The sequence below is a fragment of the Giraffa tippelskirchi genome, chromosome 10 (assembly GCF_054371585.1).
Source record: "Giraffa tippelskirchi isolate mGirTip1 chromosome 10, T2T-mGirTip1v1.2.pri, whole genome shotgun sequence".
NCBI classification, from domain to species: domain Eukaryota; kingdom Metazoa; phylum Chordata; class Mammalia; order Artiodactyla; family Giraffidae; genus Giraffa; species Giraffa tippelskirchi.
In genome coordinates this window covers 138,693,770-138,710,671 of record NC_137284.1, presented here as the reverse complement: position 1 = coordinate 138,710,671, position 16,902 = coordinate 138,693,770, and the positions used below count along the sequence as shown (strand labels likewise).

The 16,902-nt window shown below is 43.4% G+C and overlaps 1 protein-coding gene and 1 pseudogene across 14 annotated transcripts in view; one reads left to right on the top strand and one right to left on the bottom strand.

Annotated features, from left to right (window-relative positions):
• The window catches only part of LOC145524549 (uncharacterized), a 349,726-nt gene that overhangs the window by 68,953 nt on the left and 263,871 nt on the right, over positions 1-16,902 (top strand). For 5 of the 14 annotated variants that reach the window (XR_014067651.1, XR_014067654.1, XM_081537108.1 and 2 more), the window contains one exon: positions 8,001-8,171. The exons of the other annotated variants lie outside the window; for them this stretch is intronic. The gene's annotated coding sequence lies outside the window, so the exon portion shown is untranslated. The remainder of the gene's footprint in view (positions 1-8,000; positions 8,172-16,902) is intronic. 14 annotated transcript variants of the gene reach the window in all.
• Positions 10,623-11,596, bottom strand: LOC145524550 (dnaJ homolog subfamily C member 8-like; annotated as a pseudogene).

Genomic DNA, 16,902 nt, shown 5'->3' with positions numbered 1-16,902 from the left:
CTGTAAGCATTTTTTGGTAACTCCTGTACATGTACTTAGTTTATCTGGGTATATAACCAGAAAATTCCTGGGTCTTAGGATGAGCACAACTTCAAATTGAGTAACTGTAGTGAAATTGCTTCCTACAATGCTTATACTTTGTTTCATATCCTCATAAAAAGAGATTTTAATTGTGTCAGTTTGATAGATATGAAATGGTATCTCACTGTGGTTTTAATAAAAATTTTGTTGATTGCTAGTGAGATGGAGAATGTATGTATTTATTAGCTACTTGAGTGTCTTCTGTAAAATGTGTTTGCCAGTCATGTGCCTATTTTTCCTATTGGTGTTTTTATTAAGCTATCTTTATATATTTTTCTTACCCATTCTTTTCTGTCCATCTATGTCCAATTGTCTTCTGGTTTGGGGGTTGATTGTTCACTTTTTAAATAATGTCTTTTGTTGAACAGAAGTTTCCTTTTATGCTGTCAAATTTAATCAGTCTTTTTGGCTTTGGTTCTTTGTGTCTTATTTGAAAAAATGTATTTGCTTAGTTGAGGTCATAGAAATAGTCTTATCTGTTTTCTACTAAAAGTTTTCAAGTTTTGCTTTTCATAGTTTCACCTGCAAACTCTCTAAGATGGAATTGTGTGTATATTGTGAAGTGTGGATACCTCATTTTATTTTCCCATGGACAGCCAGTTTTCCTAGCAGCATTTATTCATTGGTACATATTTTCTCCACTGATGAGCAATTCCATTTTGTCACATCAAGTTTCTATCTATATAGGTCTTTCTTTTCCCTGCTTTAGTTCCACATTTTCTTTATGATGCCTTTATTTCTTTATTGTGTCTTTTTATGTGGTAGAGTAGATCCTCCTTTCTTATTGTTCTTTAAAATTATCCCTACTTTTTCCCTTTTGCTCTAATATATGCATTTTAGAATACATTCCGTGGAAAAAATCTTCCTTGGATTGAGTTCATGCATTGACTTTATAGATTAATTAGAGAAGAGTTGACATCTTTTCAGAATAAATGTTTCCTGTCAATGTCACCTTTAATATCTATATTTAGGTATTTTTATTGCAAACATTTTTACAGCTTCCCTTATAGCTCAGTTGATAAAGAATCTGACTGCAATGCAGGAGATCCCAGTTCGATTTCTGGGTTGGGAAGATCTGCTGGAGAAGGGAAAGGCTACCCACTCCAGTATTCTGGCTTGAAGAATACCATGGACTGTATATGTATAGTCCATGGGATCGCAAAGAGTTGGACACAACTGAGCAACTTTCACTTTCACTTTTACTGCAGACATAATTTTTATACCTTACCTTTTTACTAAGTACTGCATTTTGCATGTTAGTAAGTACATTTCTTTATCAACAATTTAAGGACTACATAACCATCCATTTACTTAACCATGCCCCTGTTGACATTTAGATGGACCCAGTTTACAATGATGATCCTTGAACTCACATCTTTCCTATCACGAAATTGTGTATAAATATTCACCTGTGTTTTATTTGTGTAATGCTAGGATGTATTTTATAATTAACATTTATCTGGAATAGATTCACATGTAAGATGTGAGAAAAACATTTAACTTATACTCTCCCCATGTGGTTGGCCAGCATTCACATACTTTGTCCTTTTGGTTTGACTTTGCCTTTTTTGTTTCACTATCAAGGAATGATTGGCAGTGCCCATACCTCAATAGATGGTTGAATAAATGAAGCAATTTTTGCTATTTGTTTTATTTTCAGGTGTGTTACTCTTCCATTGGTCTGTTGATTCTGGATCTACACCATACTGTCTTAATTATTAGAGTTGGTAGAACAAGATCCTTCTTCATCATCATCCGTACTATTATTATTTTTCATATTTTTCTGGGATATTTCTATATCATTTCTCTTTCAGATCAACTTTAAACAGTCGGTCACTTTCCCTCTAGAACTGTTATGATTTTGATTGACAATATGTTAGTTTCCTGAAAATTTAAAATCATTTATATTTTAATTTTCTGGCCTAATGAGTACTGCATATTCATCTAGCTTATGAATTCTGGAACTTTTTGGTTAGCGAAGATAAATCCCCAGATTTCTTTTTCAATTAAAATTCAAGGCAATTAAATCCATTGCAGCAAACAGAATTGTGCCACATGTTTATTCTGCAGACAAATGTGTTTCTATATTGAGCAGCCCTTCCAAGACTCTGGCCTCCTCGCTACAGAACACGCTCCCATGGTGCCACATGTGCGCTGATTGGATGGATTCTCGAAGATACATAGTTACGTGCTCTTGGGTCAAAGGAGTGTTTTAATGCCCTTTGTCCCTCAAATCCTTAAAGGAATTCTGTGCCTGTCCCTCTCAGATTCACCTTTTTATGATAAGGAAATAGGACACAGAGCCTGCGGGGCACAGGAGGGAGGCTGTGTTGCTCTCTCTCACACCTGCTTGGACCCTGGCAGTAGTGTTTGCTGAGTGAGGGCTGGAGGCTGGTTTGTCATGTGTTCTCACAGAGCTCTGATGGCTCCAGGCCAACCCATTTAGCCTTTGTCTTTTTTCCTTGCATAAAATTGCCTATTTTTCACTTCGGATGAGGGTGTTAGGCGCTCAGAGATGTCTGTTCGTGTTTCACATGCGTGCCATCTGTGGTCCCTGGTGTCTGAGGCTCCCAGATCAGCCCGAGTGTCTGTCGGTCTGCGTACAGAGCGGCCGGGGTCCCAGCCTGTGTTTGTCCCTATTGGTGCAGCACGCACCCAAAGCATCGTGGCATCAGTCTTGTGGATGGAGCTCTTGAAAGTTTGAATACTTTTAGAAAAGTTGCAAACGTAGTGCAGAGAGTTCCCATACGTCCCCCACCCAGTTAACCCAGTTGCTTACTCTTAACATTATCATATTTGTCACCATTAAGGAACAAACATTGGTTCCTTAGTATTAACTAAAGTCCACTGACTTTAGTATTAACTAAAGTTTGTTCAGATTTCACTGTTTTTCCCTAACGTCCTTTTCCTGTTCCAGGATCCACTCAGGATATCACATTACATCTGATCATCATGTCTCCTTAATTTCCTCTGGTCTGTAACAGTTACGTAGGTTTGCCTTGTTTCTGATGATATCAATTTTGAGAATTGCTGGACAGATGTTTTGTTGACTGCACCTCAGTTCAGATTTCTCTCCTGTTTTTCTGATTATTAGCCTAGTTGTGGGGTTCTGAGAGGAGGACCACAGAGGTGAAGTGACATTATTAGCTCCTTGTGTCCAGGGAACATGCTATCATCATGACGTATCCCTGATGGTGCTGACCTTGATCACCCAACAGGGTAGTGTCGGCCAAGTTCTTCCACTGGAAATGTATTCTCCCCCCTCCCCTGCTAGGATGCTCTACTATTTGGAAGCAAGTCAGTAAGCACAATATAGTCCCAATTTAAGAGTTTTGTTAATTGTCTTTTCTGTCTGGCGTGTGTGCTCACTTGCGTCTGACTCTTAGCGACCCCGTGGACTGTAGCCCGCCAGGCTCCTGTGTCCATGGGATTCTCCAGGCAAGAATACTGGAGTGGGTTGCCATTTCCTCCTCCAGGGGATCTTCTCAACCCAGGGATCGAACCCAGGTCTTCTGAGTCTCCTGCATTGGCAGGTGGATTCTTTACCACTGAGCCACCTTGAAAGACCCTATGTTTAAACCATGCCTATTATTTTTTGTACTTTGTGTTTAAAGCCTTAAGCATAAATAAAAATTGCCTGGCCCTAAGAAGGACTTGAAGTAGTTTCTCAAGTCCTGGGAGGAATGTTTCCCAAAACAATGTTTCTCCCAGTGTTTGTTTGTTTTATTGGTTTTATTTAAAAATCTTTGGATCCTGTGTGCTACATTCTTGTACTACATGGGCTACTCCATTGGAACCTTAGGAGTTCACATCTCCAGATTGCTTGTGTTGTTTGTGGGGTGAAATTCTCAATGAATTTGACTTTTTGATTTGATTAGTCTTTTGAGCTCAACTCAGATGACTACATTTTCCCTTCAACTACATTTCTAAAGAAGAATGAAAGAATAAAAATGTTTTATTGCTTTAGCATATGCTAAAACATATTCGTATGCATAGGAATGTCCTTGAAATAAAATATATAAAAATTATGTTTTTGTTAAATCATCATTGTATGTGCTCTTAGGGAACCTACTACTTCAAAAAATGTTTTAATAACTTTGTGATGCTGAAAGTGACCAATTTTGCAAATCCACATTTGCAGACGCTTAATTTCATCCATAGGCGTGCATGTTTCATTAAGGTGCACTGGTTAAAGTGTATTTTTGGAAGATTAGAGCTTCGTGTTCCTTCTTATGACTGTGAACTCATTTAAGAAGTTGTTTTGACCATGTTAGAGGATTTTGTCTTTTAAGTCGATCTTAACATCCAGTACTAGAGGGGAAAGTTCAAAAAGTACATATTAAGAAGAATTTTGCTCACTTCATGGTCACTCGGTATGACAGCTCAAAAACAGAATAATGTATTTAATCAACTGCAGGGGAAATCCTTTCCCTGGCCCCTCAGTTCCACTTTCAGCCAGTCAAAAGAGTCTTCGATTCATGTGGGGGGATTCCCACGGGTTCTATAATAAGTCTCTTTTGAAGCTGTCGTATGTGTGTGGAATGGAGGGCTGTACGGCATACGTTCTCTCTCTCAGTTGTGTGAGCGCTGTTCAGCATACCACTACAGTTTTTTACTATTACTCATTCCTTTTTCTAGGTAGAGATGTGCAAGAGTGAGAAAGGCTGAGCTTTATAAAATAAAATAGAAAAAATTAGTTTGTTCCCAGGTGAGTCAAAGGCCTATTAAGTGTAAGATCTTTGGATTTATGCCAGCTCTTTTTTCTGCAGTAAGTAACGAAAACCCTACAGAACTTGGAGACAGGAGCACGCCCCTGGGGCCCCCACCAGCTACCTCTGGTGCACCCGCGGGCCTGCTCCGATTAGCTGCAGGCTCTCCTGCCCTTGGTACGCAGGGTCAGGCATCCTTTTACTGCTCAGTTCTGGGAGGTATGTGTCCTGCAGTTATCATCAGGTCAGAGTCTAAGGACTGGAAATGATCTTCAGAAAGATAATAACTGTTGAGCCATTTGGGGGAAAACTGTGCCACGCTGAAGAGCCATGACACACCATCGGGAATTGGTATACCCTGAAAAGGGCAGTCAGAGGACCTTGAGTGGACCACCTGCTCCATGCTGTGCTTTCTCAAGCCCTGGGGGTGATGCCATGGCTTCTGCAAGGACAAAATGGTGTTTATACCCCTTTTGACTCCCTGACCCTGTCCCACCAGGAACCTATGAAACCCTCTGTGAAACCCCAGCAGTAAACAGGAGACGGCCATCCACTCCACCGCTCTCACGCACACTTGCAGATTTGAGTACTGAATGGAACTTGTCTTCCATGAAAGGAAATCTTGTGGCAGGTACACAGGAGGTAGTATGCCTGAGTGTCCTCTGCCTTGTCCTCCACACCATGCCCAGGCCTCAGTGGCGTTCATTCTTGGGAAAAGAGCTCTAGAGATATGAAAGATTGGGGGAGGTGGCAGGGAACAGAACCTGTCTTCCCTGTAAGGCGTTTGTAAGTCCTTCCCACCCCATCCGAAAGCCAACCAGCAGTTAAAAAAAAAGTTTCTCCTGAGTTTTCCTGGTGCTTCTGCAGGCCTTTATAGCTCAAACACTTAATCAACATATTTTCATGAAAACTATAAACTTTTTTGTTCCTGTGCCAAGCAGAGTCCCATCTGTGAGGGTCTTTGGACATGGCTTTCCATCTTTTATTTCCCCTCCTTTTTATGTTGCCTCTCCTCTAAACTCCCCTTTATTTTTCCTCTGGTGGCAAAACTTCAGGGAGTGGTGCATTTGATCCACCTGCTGCTGGGCTGGCTGTGCTCTCCAGTGGACTTGAGATGGTCCGTAGGGTTCTTGCAAGCCTGCTCTGAGCCAGGTCTGCTGGAGAGGGCTTTGTGGGCTGCCTGGTGGAGCCCAGTCCCTCTCAGTCCAGAACCAGACTGCATCTTAGGGATGGTTTTGAAGCTGCATGGGGAATACCTCTTGCAGTAAATTTTTTCACAGCTTCATCTCTTTCCTACATTCATTCATTCAACAAACATTACTTGCCCATTTTTAGCCAGGCTCGGATTAGGTGTGCATGCCAAGTTGCTTCAGTCATGTCTGACTCTTTGTGACCCTATGGACTATATCCCACTAGGCGCCTCTGTCCATGGGATTCTCCAGACAAGAATACTAGAGTGGGTTGCCATGCCCTCCTCCAGAGGATCTTTCTGACCCAGGGATCGAACCCGTGTCTCTTATGTCTTCTGTATTGGCAGGTGGGTTCTTTACCTCCGATGCCACCCAGGAATCCCCTGATAAGGTGGGGGATACAGAAAAAAAAAGCCCAGCACCATCTTCAGTAAGCTTACAGTCTGGGGAGATAAATAGAAAGCAGTGTGCTAACAGCTCTGATTACAGAAATGTCCAGTAGGGCTGGCAGTCCAGACACTCACGGCAGAACGTTCTGGAAAAACTGACAGATGACCTAGGTTTGGGAGGCTGGGAGGTGGGGAAGAGGATGGGGTTGTGGTCATGGAAGGGGAGCGAGAGCCAGGGGCCATGTCAGGCCCTCGAGGTGCTCCTGGGGGACATTGCTGCCTCTTCAGAGGCCTCCAGAGTCTAGAGACTGAGGAACATGCTTAGAACTGCAGGGTGTTAGGATCTGTTTGAGGTGAGTGTTTGTTAAAGACAGCTCCTTAGACAGTTGAGTTATGAGCACATGCCAGCGTTTTACTAACAGTTTTGCAGTGCGAGGAAAGAGGCCCCTGGTAAGTGTATTCAGAATCACTCTTAGTTGGAAGAATGATTAAATCATAACTGAAAAGCATGTTTGGTTGCAAATCCTTAGACTAGACTCTTAACTGATAGTTGACAACCAACTGGGTGAGTGGTAGTGGGTTCCCCAGAATAGACCTTAACCTTCTTCAGGTTCACTAGACAAATTGCATAGGAAAGAAAACATTTTATCTGGAATGTTGTTGATGTCTTTCCACTAGGTTGTTGTGAATTTCACAGTAGGCAACTTGGTTCTGTTCCAGACCAGGTTCATGGAAGTTTTTCTTTAATAGGTTCAAGGTGGGGGGAAGGTGGAGTTAGGACTTAGTAATAGCTTTTCCTCCAGAAGAGCCAGTTTTAGGTTTTTAATTTGAATGATAGTTGTTTTTACCACAATAAAAGAGAAGATGATGATGTTAAGTTGATGATGGAAAGATTTCAGATGAAGAGCTCAGGGAAGAGAGCGGAGACCCTTCCCGTGGGCCCAGTCTTCCCTCCCTCCCCTTCCGCAGGCCTGGTCCATCTCTCTCCTGAGACATCAGAAGCAGTGACAGAACCAGGGGATCCCCTGCACCTGGCCTTGGCCTGGAGGCTCTTCTCTGCATTTCTGCCCTAATTCACTGTAATTACCTAAGAGTCTGTCCTTTCTCAGAACTGTGCAGGCTGAACCTACTACTTCAGCCTCGTTCAATACATCTGCTGTGGTTAAAATAGAACCTTCAGAGGTACGCTTGGCCCAGGTGACTACCTCTTGGCATGTAACGAGCTGTACTGTGTTTTCTTGTCTCTGTTCAACGATGTCATGGTGTCATTCTGGGCACAGATATAGCTAGGTTGCAAGAATTGTCAGGGAACCTGAACTTGGGGCAGGTCTCAGTAGTCTTTAGGGGTCACACCCCTCTGACCAGATTCTTCTTTGACAAATGTCCCTGTGGTTGTATTGTTCCAATATTTTCTCTGTTCTCTCTTATTATAATGTTTAATTCCCGTCTTGTCAACATACTGCCATAAAAATAACCATCCATAACTACCTGATATGGATTGTGCAAGTCTATTTTGAGAAGACACATTTCTCTTCTAAACTTGATGGGAATAGGGACTCGCCCTTAACTTTTATTCCTGTTAAAAACATATATTCAAAATAATTCTTCTTCTTTTTTTAATTGTCATCCAGGTTGCAAAAATATCTACCTCTAAGAATTCAGGAGGACCTACTTTGTGGGAGCAAAGGTAGTGAGTCATACCTGCAAGCTTGGAAACGAGAGTTCACTTGTGCTTCTTCATCCAGTTGGGAAGTTTCCTAGGCAACCATTTATGCAGCAGTTAAAAGATGAGGAGTTAAGAGGTATGTCCATGGACATTTTAATCCTCAGATGCAATCTCGGTCAGATTGAAACCTCAGTTTTCATCTTTTCATTTAAAAAAAGTAAATGAAAAAGCTTAATACTTAATTATAGAAAAACACACTATTAAGATATGTTGTATGTTTTATGCGTTATCTGCTTAATGCTCTTTCTCTGATGGGAGTGTTTTGTATATATTAATGCTGGCTTGTATGGGAGAGGAGAATAGAATTTACTGCTTGAAATGATTTCATTTAGCTGTGAAGTTGTTTGGAAAAGCAGGTGTCTTCTCATGTGCCTGTATCTGAGTTTGTTATTATCAGTAGAGTTTCCAGCGTGTGGACCAGGGAGGTCCATTAATCATTTGTTTCTTCTCTCAGTGTTCACACTTGAGTTTATATCTCTTCCGATGTGTCAGCTGACTCAGTCTTCCTTAGAAGGTGCTGCAGTGTCCTCTGTGGCTCGAGGGAAAATGTGGAAGGGAGTGAGGAACTCTTCCAGCAAGTAGACACAACCTTGGTTTACTAAAGACTTTTCTCTAGATCTTCACCCTTATCCTTTTTATGTAGGTTTCTACTTGGATCGTCCGCGAGGATATGGTAAACATTTCTCTTCCTCTGTGAAACACTTAGCACTCCCAGACTTTCTTTCACGTGGACTTGCACTAAATTCCATCTTAATGAATAAGGTGGCTTCTGTTCGTGCACCAGTGAAAGAGGAAGGTCCTCCTAGTGGTGTGACTAGATTCGTTTTCAGTAGTGTCAGAGATAATCTGAGAAGAACCAGAATATTAAAGTAGTAGTGGTGCTAATTTTAAATAGGGCTACGCTGAGATCCCCCATCAGGGGTTCTGTAGAAATGTTAAACCCAAGATGAAACCTGATACTGGCTGTTGGTAACTGGAGACTGAGAGAAGCCGCCTCCCAACTCCAAGGGCCTGGTGGCTTTATGAGTGTCTTGAACTTGCCGCCACATTGTTTGCATTTTCTTTTGGATGCCTCAGTTGATTCCCTTCTGTCACCAACAACTTTGATAACTCTCCTGCTGCAGAAGTGTGGCAGATGAAGTAGGTGAACTCTGTCATCACAATTTTTTATCTCCTCCCTGGGTACCTAGATCGGTGGAAGAAATGGTAACGAATCCTGGTCAAAAGTCAAGCCTCCGGACTCTTTTTCCCCTAAAACAAAAGTGAGTGAGAATGTACTAATTCTCAGTCACAATGTATCTAAGCCACATAATGCTTAAAAAGTCCTTTTTGATACTGACCTTTTAGTGGTACTGATGATGATTCAATTCTAGTCTTAATTTTAACTTCTTTCATTTCATATTTCGTTGCATATTTGAAATGGCAAGCTGTAGTTCATGAACTTCCTTAGGTTATTTTTAAACAAGGTGTGTTGTAAATAGGATAATGCTTTGGCTTATTTTTTAATATCTATGTTTCTACATTTTTTTGTGAAATAAAAATTGGTTTACCAGTTGATTCATGGCGTTAATTCACCGCACGTCTCCTGTTTGCCAGTCACAGTACTAGGCCCTGGAGATACAAAGATTAAGACCTAATCTCTTATTTTAAAGGTGCTAACATGGGACAGAAGGAAAGACATGCAAATAAGTATTGTTATGAGGACAGCAAACACTTCTGTTGCATTTACTGTGTGCTGGAAACTGTTCCAAGTGCTTTCTAGGCATTAACTTTATCTCATGAATTAATACAAAAGCCCTATGATGTTTGTACTGTTATTTTCCCTGTTCTTTTTTTTAGGATATGAAAATTTATTACACATACAGAATATTACCACTAACAAGTGCAGACAGGCAAGGACACCATGGTATGGGATGGAGGACGGCTAGCTCTTTGGAAAGTGAACTGGTTGGGTGGGTTGGAGCCTCATGACGTGAGCGTTGGCCAGTCAGATGGGAAAGCACATGCCAAACTCCAGGGACGTCAGGGCGTCCAGTGACTGCTCTGGGTGTCGGCTGCCTTCCCATCTGATCTGGGGCTTCGAAGGATGCCACACCCAGAAGCAAGCATCTGAAGTGAAGGGGCTTCCTAAGGTGGGCCAGGCTTGTCTCTGAAGTCATGGCAACACCAGTGTTAGCAGTGTGTTTAATTAACTGAATGATTTCCACAAACTACACATGACGTTTCTAACCATCACACTTCAGTGAAATACAGAACATTAAGTTACAGGCTGTGGGAAGAGAAGGCAGCACCTTCCAGTCCCAGTTGGTCTGCGGGTAAGCATTGGGGAAAGGTTTCTTTTTAAACCGAGCCCCTCGTTTCAATGTACAAAAGAATTACTCTGATTGGCATTAAACTGTATTGAAAACAAAACGGACTAAAAAGCAAATACTACTCTGTGTTGGGGTGAAAATGGGAGGAAAGAATGAGTCCTTCAAAGCAGGAGGGAGACAGTTGTGGAAGGTTCTGTGGCCGTGACCCTTGCTGGTCACTCACGCTGCTCCATTTTTACTTTTGGTGGTCTTAGGAAGATCCGGTTTTTCTTCTCTTTCTTTCCTTTTGTATTTGCTTAGAAGTTTCACCAGCTGTCCGTGCTACCATCTTGACTTTGCTAAAAATTTTTCTGCCAGTCTCATTCTCATTTGGGTTTTGCTTGAGCTTCAATCTCTTCATCCCATTGTTGCTTCCTTTCATGCATCTCTTTGGCTGCTCTCTCTTTCCTTTTAATTTCCAACTCAGCAAAGAGTTTCATGGTCTGTTTGTATACTGCTTGTTTGAACAGCTCAGGGTCATCCTCCTCCACATTTGTAGGCTTTCCTTCCTTCTTTAATTGCTTTTTTCGCTCGTTAACAGTGTGTTCCACATCGTCTTTTCCTGCCTGAATTATATCCAGGGCCCTCTTCTTTTGTTCCTGATCCAGTAGCAACTTGTAAGCTTTGTCCACAGCTTCAAAAGCCTTTTGTGCTCTGTCAGCATCATCTTGATTTTTGTCAGGATGCACCAGGATGGATAATTGCTGAAACCTCTTTTTTATTTCTTCATCTGTCACTTTGGGATCTATCTGAAGAATCTCAAATGGGTTCAAATAAGAAGTAGGAAGAATTAGGACAAGTCAGTCTTTCAATCTGATTTTTGGACATTAGAACTGAATCTCTCTTCTCTATTTGTTTCACCTCACCGTGAGTGAAGTCACTCAGTCGTGTCGGACTCTTTGCGACCCCATGGACCGTAGCCCACCAGGCTCCTCCATTCATGGAATTTTCTAGGCAAGAGTACTGGAGTGGGTTGCCATTTCCTTCTCCAGGGGATCTTCCTGACCCAGGGATCGAACCCAGGTTTCCCGCATTGTGGGCAGACGCTTTTACCATCTGAGCCACCAGGGAAATAGAAGGTCATAAATGCTTCTTCCGTGCTCCCTCCTCCACCCGAAGCCCCGCTATCTCATGGAGCCGCCATTTCCCCGGCCCAGCGACCATGTGACTCTATTTTCTCTCTTTTATACATGGACAAATTAGGGCGGAGCGAGGTTATGCACTTGCCCAGGGTCATAAAGCTTGTTTTGGTTGACAGTCGAATGTAGTAAGATACAGAACGAGAGCTGCCTATGGAATGCTCTGGCAGAACAAGGTGGGCATCCACCCGAGGGGCTAGGGAATGGAGGTGTGCTATCATGCCGTCTTCCCAGAGGAGAGGATCCCTGAACAAATCCTGTTCAGAGGGCTGGGAGAGTAACACTTTTCTCCAGGAAATACTTCTTCATTAACATAAAGGCTGCATCGTAAATGAGTTCATAGCTGGAGTCAGTGACGGCTACTAGAAGATGAGGGGATAGTAGAAATTTACCAGATCCCTGTATCTTCAATCTAAATGATAAGGAAAAAGATCTCCAATTTTGAGGCATATCTTTGTTCCCAGTTGATAAAAGGTATGGTAAAAAAAACATGGCTTTTGAGAAAATCTAATAGAAATGTTAATCTAATTGCACTCTGTAGACACGTAGGATAAATGTGTAAACTTCTGAAGATTCTACAATATTCATTGTAGACTGACTATTCAGTCACTGAAGATTTTATCTTGGAAAACCTGAGTTTTTCTACTAGTCTACTACTAGTGTTTATTTTATATAAATGCAAGGGAAAGATTGGATTACATCTTTCAGATTAAAAATGGGCAGAACTACTTGATTTAGGTAGATTAGTTTCATCATTACAGAGATGAAAAGCTATTCAGAAGCTGGGCCGGTGGCCCACTCCGGGCCAGGCTGTGCTGGATCTTTGCTTTTCCACCTTCCCGTCCACCCCCTACTCTGTGGAGCCTCAGCCCTGTGTGTAACCATCCTTGCACCCCCTGTGTCCCAGCAGGTGACTCTTACCTGCTGACGTTCTCATTATTCCCACTCATCACTGATAACGGCCTCATTGTCCTCCACCCTGCCCCAGCTTCATTGGATCATCCACTTCCTTTCGTGACTGCTTGTCATCACCAGTGATCTTCTCCCCAGCTCTTCTCAGCTCCCCACTTCCTAGACCTTGTCCACTCCTGGCTCAGAGCAGTAACTCTGAAATTCCTTCCTTGACCACGCCCTCTCATCCATCCAGTTACGCCTTCCACCTCGCATTTGTTCTCACTGAGACTCAGCCTCCGTTCCTTCCTGTCGTTCCCTCTTACCCATGGGAATCCGTGGTCCAGGTTTTAAGTCACTCTCCTGACCTGTTTGTCCTTTTGCTTCCACCTGCACTGCCGAGCGGTGTTGGCGTGAATCCTGTGATGAGGTGGATCGGTACCTGTTTGTGTAAATGGAGGGGTTGCCCAGTAAGTACTGCACAGCACTTGCACCCTCTGATTCTGGTTAGCTGTCCTCCTCCTTCTTCATGGTGCCTGTTTCTAAGCTAGCATCAAACTCAACGATGCTTCTCCTCCTCTCTTACTCTCATCTGCTGATGTGCTCCTATGGTGGGAGCTCTTGTTCCACCCACCACCCAGCCTTCTCTGGCCCTTGGCATCCATGACCTGATGACTTCTTAGGTTTGCATCCACCTTTCATACTGTCTTAATGGTCTTTGTAGGTTTCATTTCTGTCACACTGACTTCTGTCATAAGGCAAAGTGCACGTGTCTGTTTTTCTGAGTACAGTAAAATGTTACTGTGCGTCTGTCCTTCACCTTCTGTGGGAGGAAAGCTGGAACTTACTGGAGGGTGGCAGGTTCCTGGCGCTCTTGTGCGGTGTGCGTAGGAGCACCCAGAACTTCACTCCATGACCTTAGCCAGATGCCATGCCAAGCCACACACAGGAGCCACCTCCCTCAGCTGCTGGATGGTTCAGTACTCTGCAGAGATAGTGCCCTAGGGCTTATTCTACATAGTTGCGGTGGAAATTTTGACTGGCATCTTTCAGATTAGAAATGGGCAGGAATTTCCCAGAGAGTTCGGTTTTATTATTACAGTGTTCTAATAAAAACATTGTCTTCAGTGTGGCTCACCTTTGCAGATTATCAAGGTGCAGCGAGGTGAGAGTTCTGGCCCCCCACTTCTGCTAGGTAAACCTCAGCTGTTGTTCTCGTCTACGCCTTCGTGTGCTAACTCTGATCTGCTCTTGGAGGGCGGCTGCCCACTCTCCTGCTGCTCCTTGTAAATGCTGCCTCTCCACGGCTCCTCACGCCTCTCACTGTTTTCCCCTCTTCTCTTCTTTGTCTCATCTCTTTGGTTGCCTTTCACATAAAAATAGGAACATTTAGTAGAAACTATTCATTGATTTATTAATTATTTCATTCCAGAGCCATGCATTCAGGGATGGAGAGATTTTGAGTATGGCATAGTGCTGCCCCTGTGGTGGTCATATGGAACCATCTAAATGTGGGATTCCAGTACGTTATTAAAGTCTGTGCTGAGCATTACATTGACACAATTTCATACAGTCTCTAAAGAATCCTGTAAGGTTGCTGAAACGATCCATATTTTACAGAGGAGGCTCCGAAAGTGGTCATTTGCTCAAGATCCCTTAAATGGCAGGTCACTTGGTGGGAACACCGTCTGAGTTTGGGCTTCAAATCTCATGCTCTTAACTACTAGTAGATGCAGTTTTTCTCCTTTCCCATGTTGCCTCTCTAAAAGGCTGACTGTACATAGTAGAATTCATGATAAAATAGACTTTTTACACACTGGGTGTTGACTTTACATTTATAGTGGGGAATTAGAGAACTAAGTAGCTGAAAGTCATGTGTGGTGGTGTTTTTATTCTTCCATAAGTGGTGGTGTTTTATTCAGGATGATTGCTGGATGGCAGTGTCCTTACTCTGCCTTAAAATTATACCACCTTTATTCAGCTTATGGTGCATTTGGTATCACTGTGATTCTTGTGTGTAACATATTCTCACCAAAGTATATTATTTGCCCCTCTGTTACCTTCTAAAGGCCAACTTCAAACTTAGGCCTTGATGTGCTTCACCACAGGTCTGATATATTTTAAGTGGCTACACAGAGGTATGTTGGAACCACTGCCAGATCACTGAGGATGACGATTTAGCCCAATTTTAGCTGCTGTGATTAGCTGGAAATGAACTCCTCTGCCTCCTCTGGAGGAGCCTGAGCTGACTACATCCTGGGCTGGACCTGGCGACACTGATGTGCCCCAGCTTCATTGCCTTTTAGAGAGCTCCCAGGTCCTGACTGTCACAGTTACTACCCTCTCTCCCAACTCTTTGTTTTTATTGTTTTACTCTAGAGAAGCAATTTGCGATTATTCTGAGAGACTCTTGTATAAGAACTTGATATTAATTTGTTCAGTAGATGTTTCTTGAGCATCACCACTAGCCAGGTTCTCTGAGTGCTGGGGCCATGTTAGAGCACAAGACAAAACTTCTGTCCACTGGAGCTTCTGTTCTGGGGTGGGAGGCACCCAGGAAACCAGTGAACACGTGCTACAATGCCACATGGTGATAAAGGCTGCAGTGAAAGTAAGGCTGAGGAAAGGGGTGGGAGCAGTGGGAGGGCAGGGCGTGCTGCTGCGTTCCCTGCGGCCCAGGCTGCTCGGCAGAGGGGACAGTTAACCGAGGACCTGTGTGTCTTTGTTAGCTTGGGCTGCTATAACAAATACAACATAGGTGGGCAGTTTAACGACTTTTATTTCTCACACACTTCTGGAGTCTGGAAGTCTTGAGATCAAGGGCCAGCATGGGCAGGTGCTTGTTGAGGACTTGTCCTGATTTCAGACAGTTCCCTTCTTCCGGTATCCTCACAAGGTGGAGAGAAAGATCATTTCTCTTGAGTCTCTTCTTACAAGGACACTAATCCCCATCATGGGGCTCCACCCTCATGACCTAATCCAACTCCCAGGGCCACCACCTCCAGATACCATCACAGTGGGGTTTGGCTTCAACCCGTGAATTCTGGGGGTTGCAAACATTCGGGCCCCAGCACTCGGTGGAGGAAGAGCACTCCAGGCACAGAAACTGATAGTTCGGAGGCTCTGGGATGAGACTGTGCTTGGCTTGTCAGAGGAACAGCTCTGTCCGCAGAACATGCAACAGAGGAAAGAGCATTTGGAAATGAAGTTGGAGAGAGACCGAGGTCCAGTCCATGTAAGGCATGAAGAGCCTTTCTGAGTAGGGGGAAGGTGTGTTAAGACTTGTTACTTTAAAAGGACGATCTGGGATTGAGGGTCAAAAGCAGAAGCTGGTATGGTTTAGGTGTGAGGTGGTGTGCCTGAGGTGGGTTGGTAGCTCAGTCTGGATTGGGGAAGAGACTTGGATTAGGGACACTGAAAATACAGCTGGTGCATTTTCCTGATAAATCATTCGTGAGGTATATGAACGAAAGAAGAGCCAAAGAGAACTCTGAGGTTTTTAGACTGAACAACTAGGTGAAGGGAGGTGCCATTTACTGAGATGGAGAAAGTAAGGGTTGTGTTGCAGGAGAGAGAGATGGGGCATGAGAGGATGGTCATATCTCAGGTCATCTTCAGACCCCTGGGACACCTGCTGAGTATGAGTTCTTGGCTTTGTGCAGAAAAGAATTCAAGAGCGAGCCATAGTAAAGTGAAAGAAGATTTATTCAGGGAGAAACATGCTCCACAGACAGAGCGTGGGCCATCTTTGAAGGCAAGAGGCCCGAGGGTATGGGGTTGTCAGTTGTTATAGGGATGCGTAATGTCATAGGCTAATGAGAGGCAGGAGTATTCCAGCTATTTTGGGGAGGGACTGGGGATTTCTAGGATTTGGCCCACCACCCACTTTTTGATCTTTATAGTTGGCCTTGGAACTGTCATGGTGCCTGTGGGTACGTCATTTAGCTTGCTGATGTGTTACAAGGAGTGTATGCTGAGGCTCAAGGTCTACTGGAAGTAGACTTATCCACCATTTTGGACCTAGTTGATTCTAACCAGTTTATATCATGTCATCGGCCTATGTCATTCTTTTAAAGTTTGTGCTCTACCTACTCTTGTCTCAGTTAGTAGGGAAAGATGTTGATATGAAAAAGGATTTCATAGTCAAGTATCTCTTGGAAACATGGTTCTAGAGCATGATCAGGACAACCGTAGTAGACGTGACAAAAGACAAGTGAAAATGAAAGTCACTCAGTCGTATCTGACTCTGCGACCCCATGGACTAGACAGTCCATGGGATTCTCCAGGCCACAATACTGGAGTGGGTAGCCTTTCCCTTCTCCAGGAGATCTTCCCAACCCAGGGATTGAACCCAGGTCTCCTGTGTTGCAGGCAGATTCTTTACCAGCTGAGCCACAAGGTAAGCCCAAGAATACTGTAGTGGGTA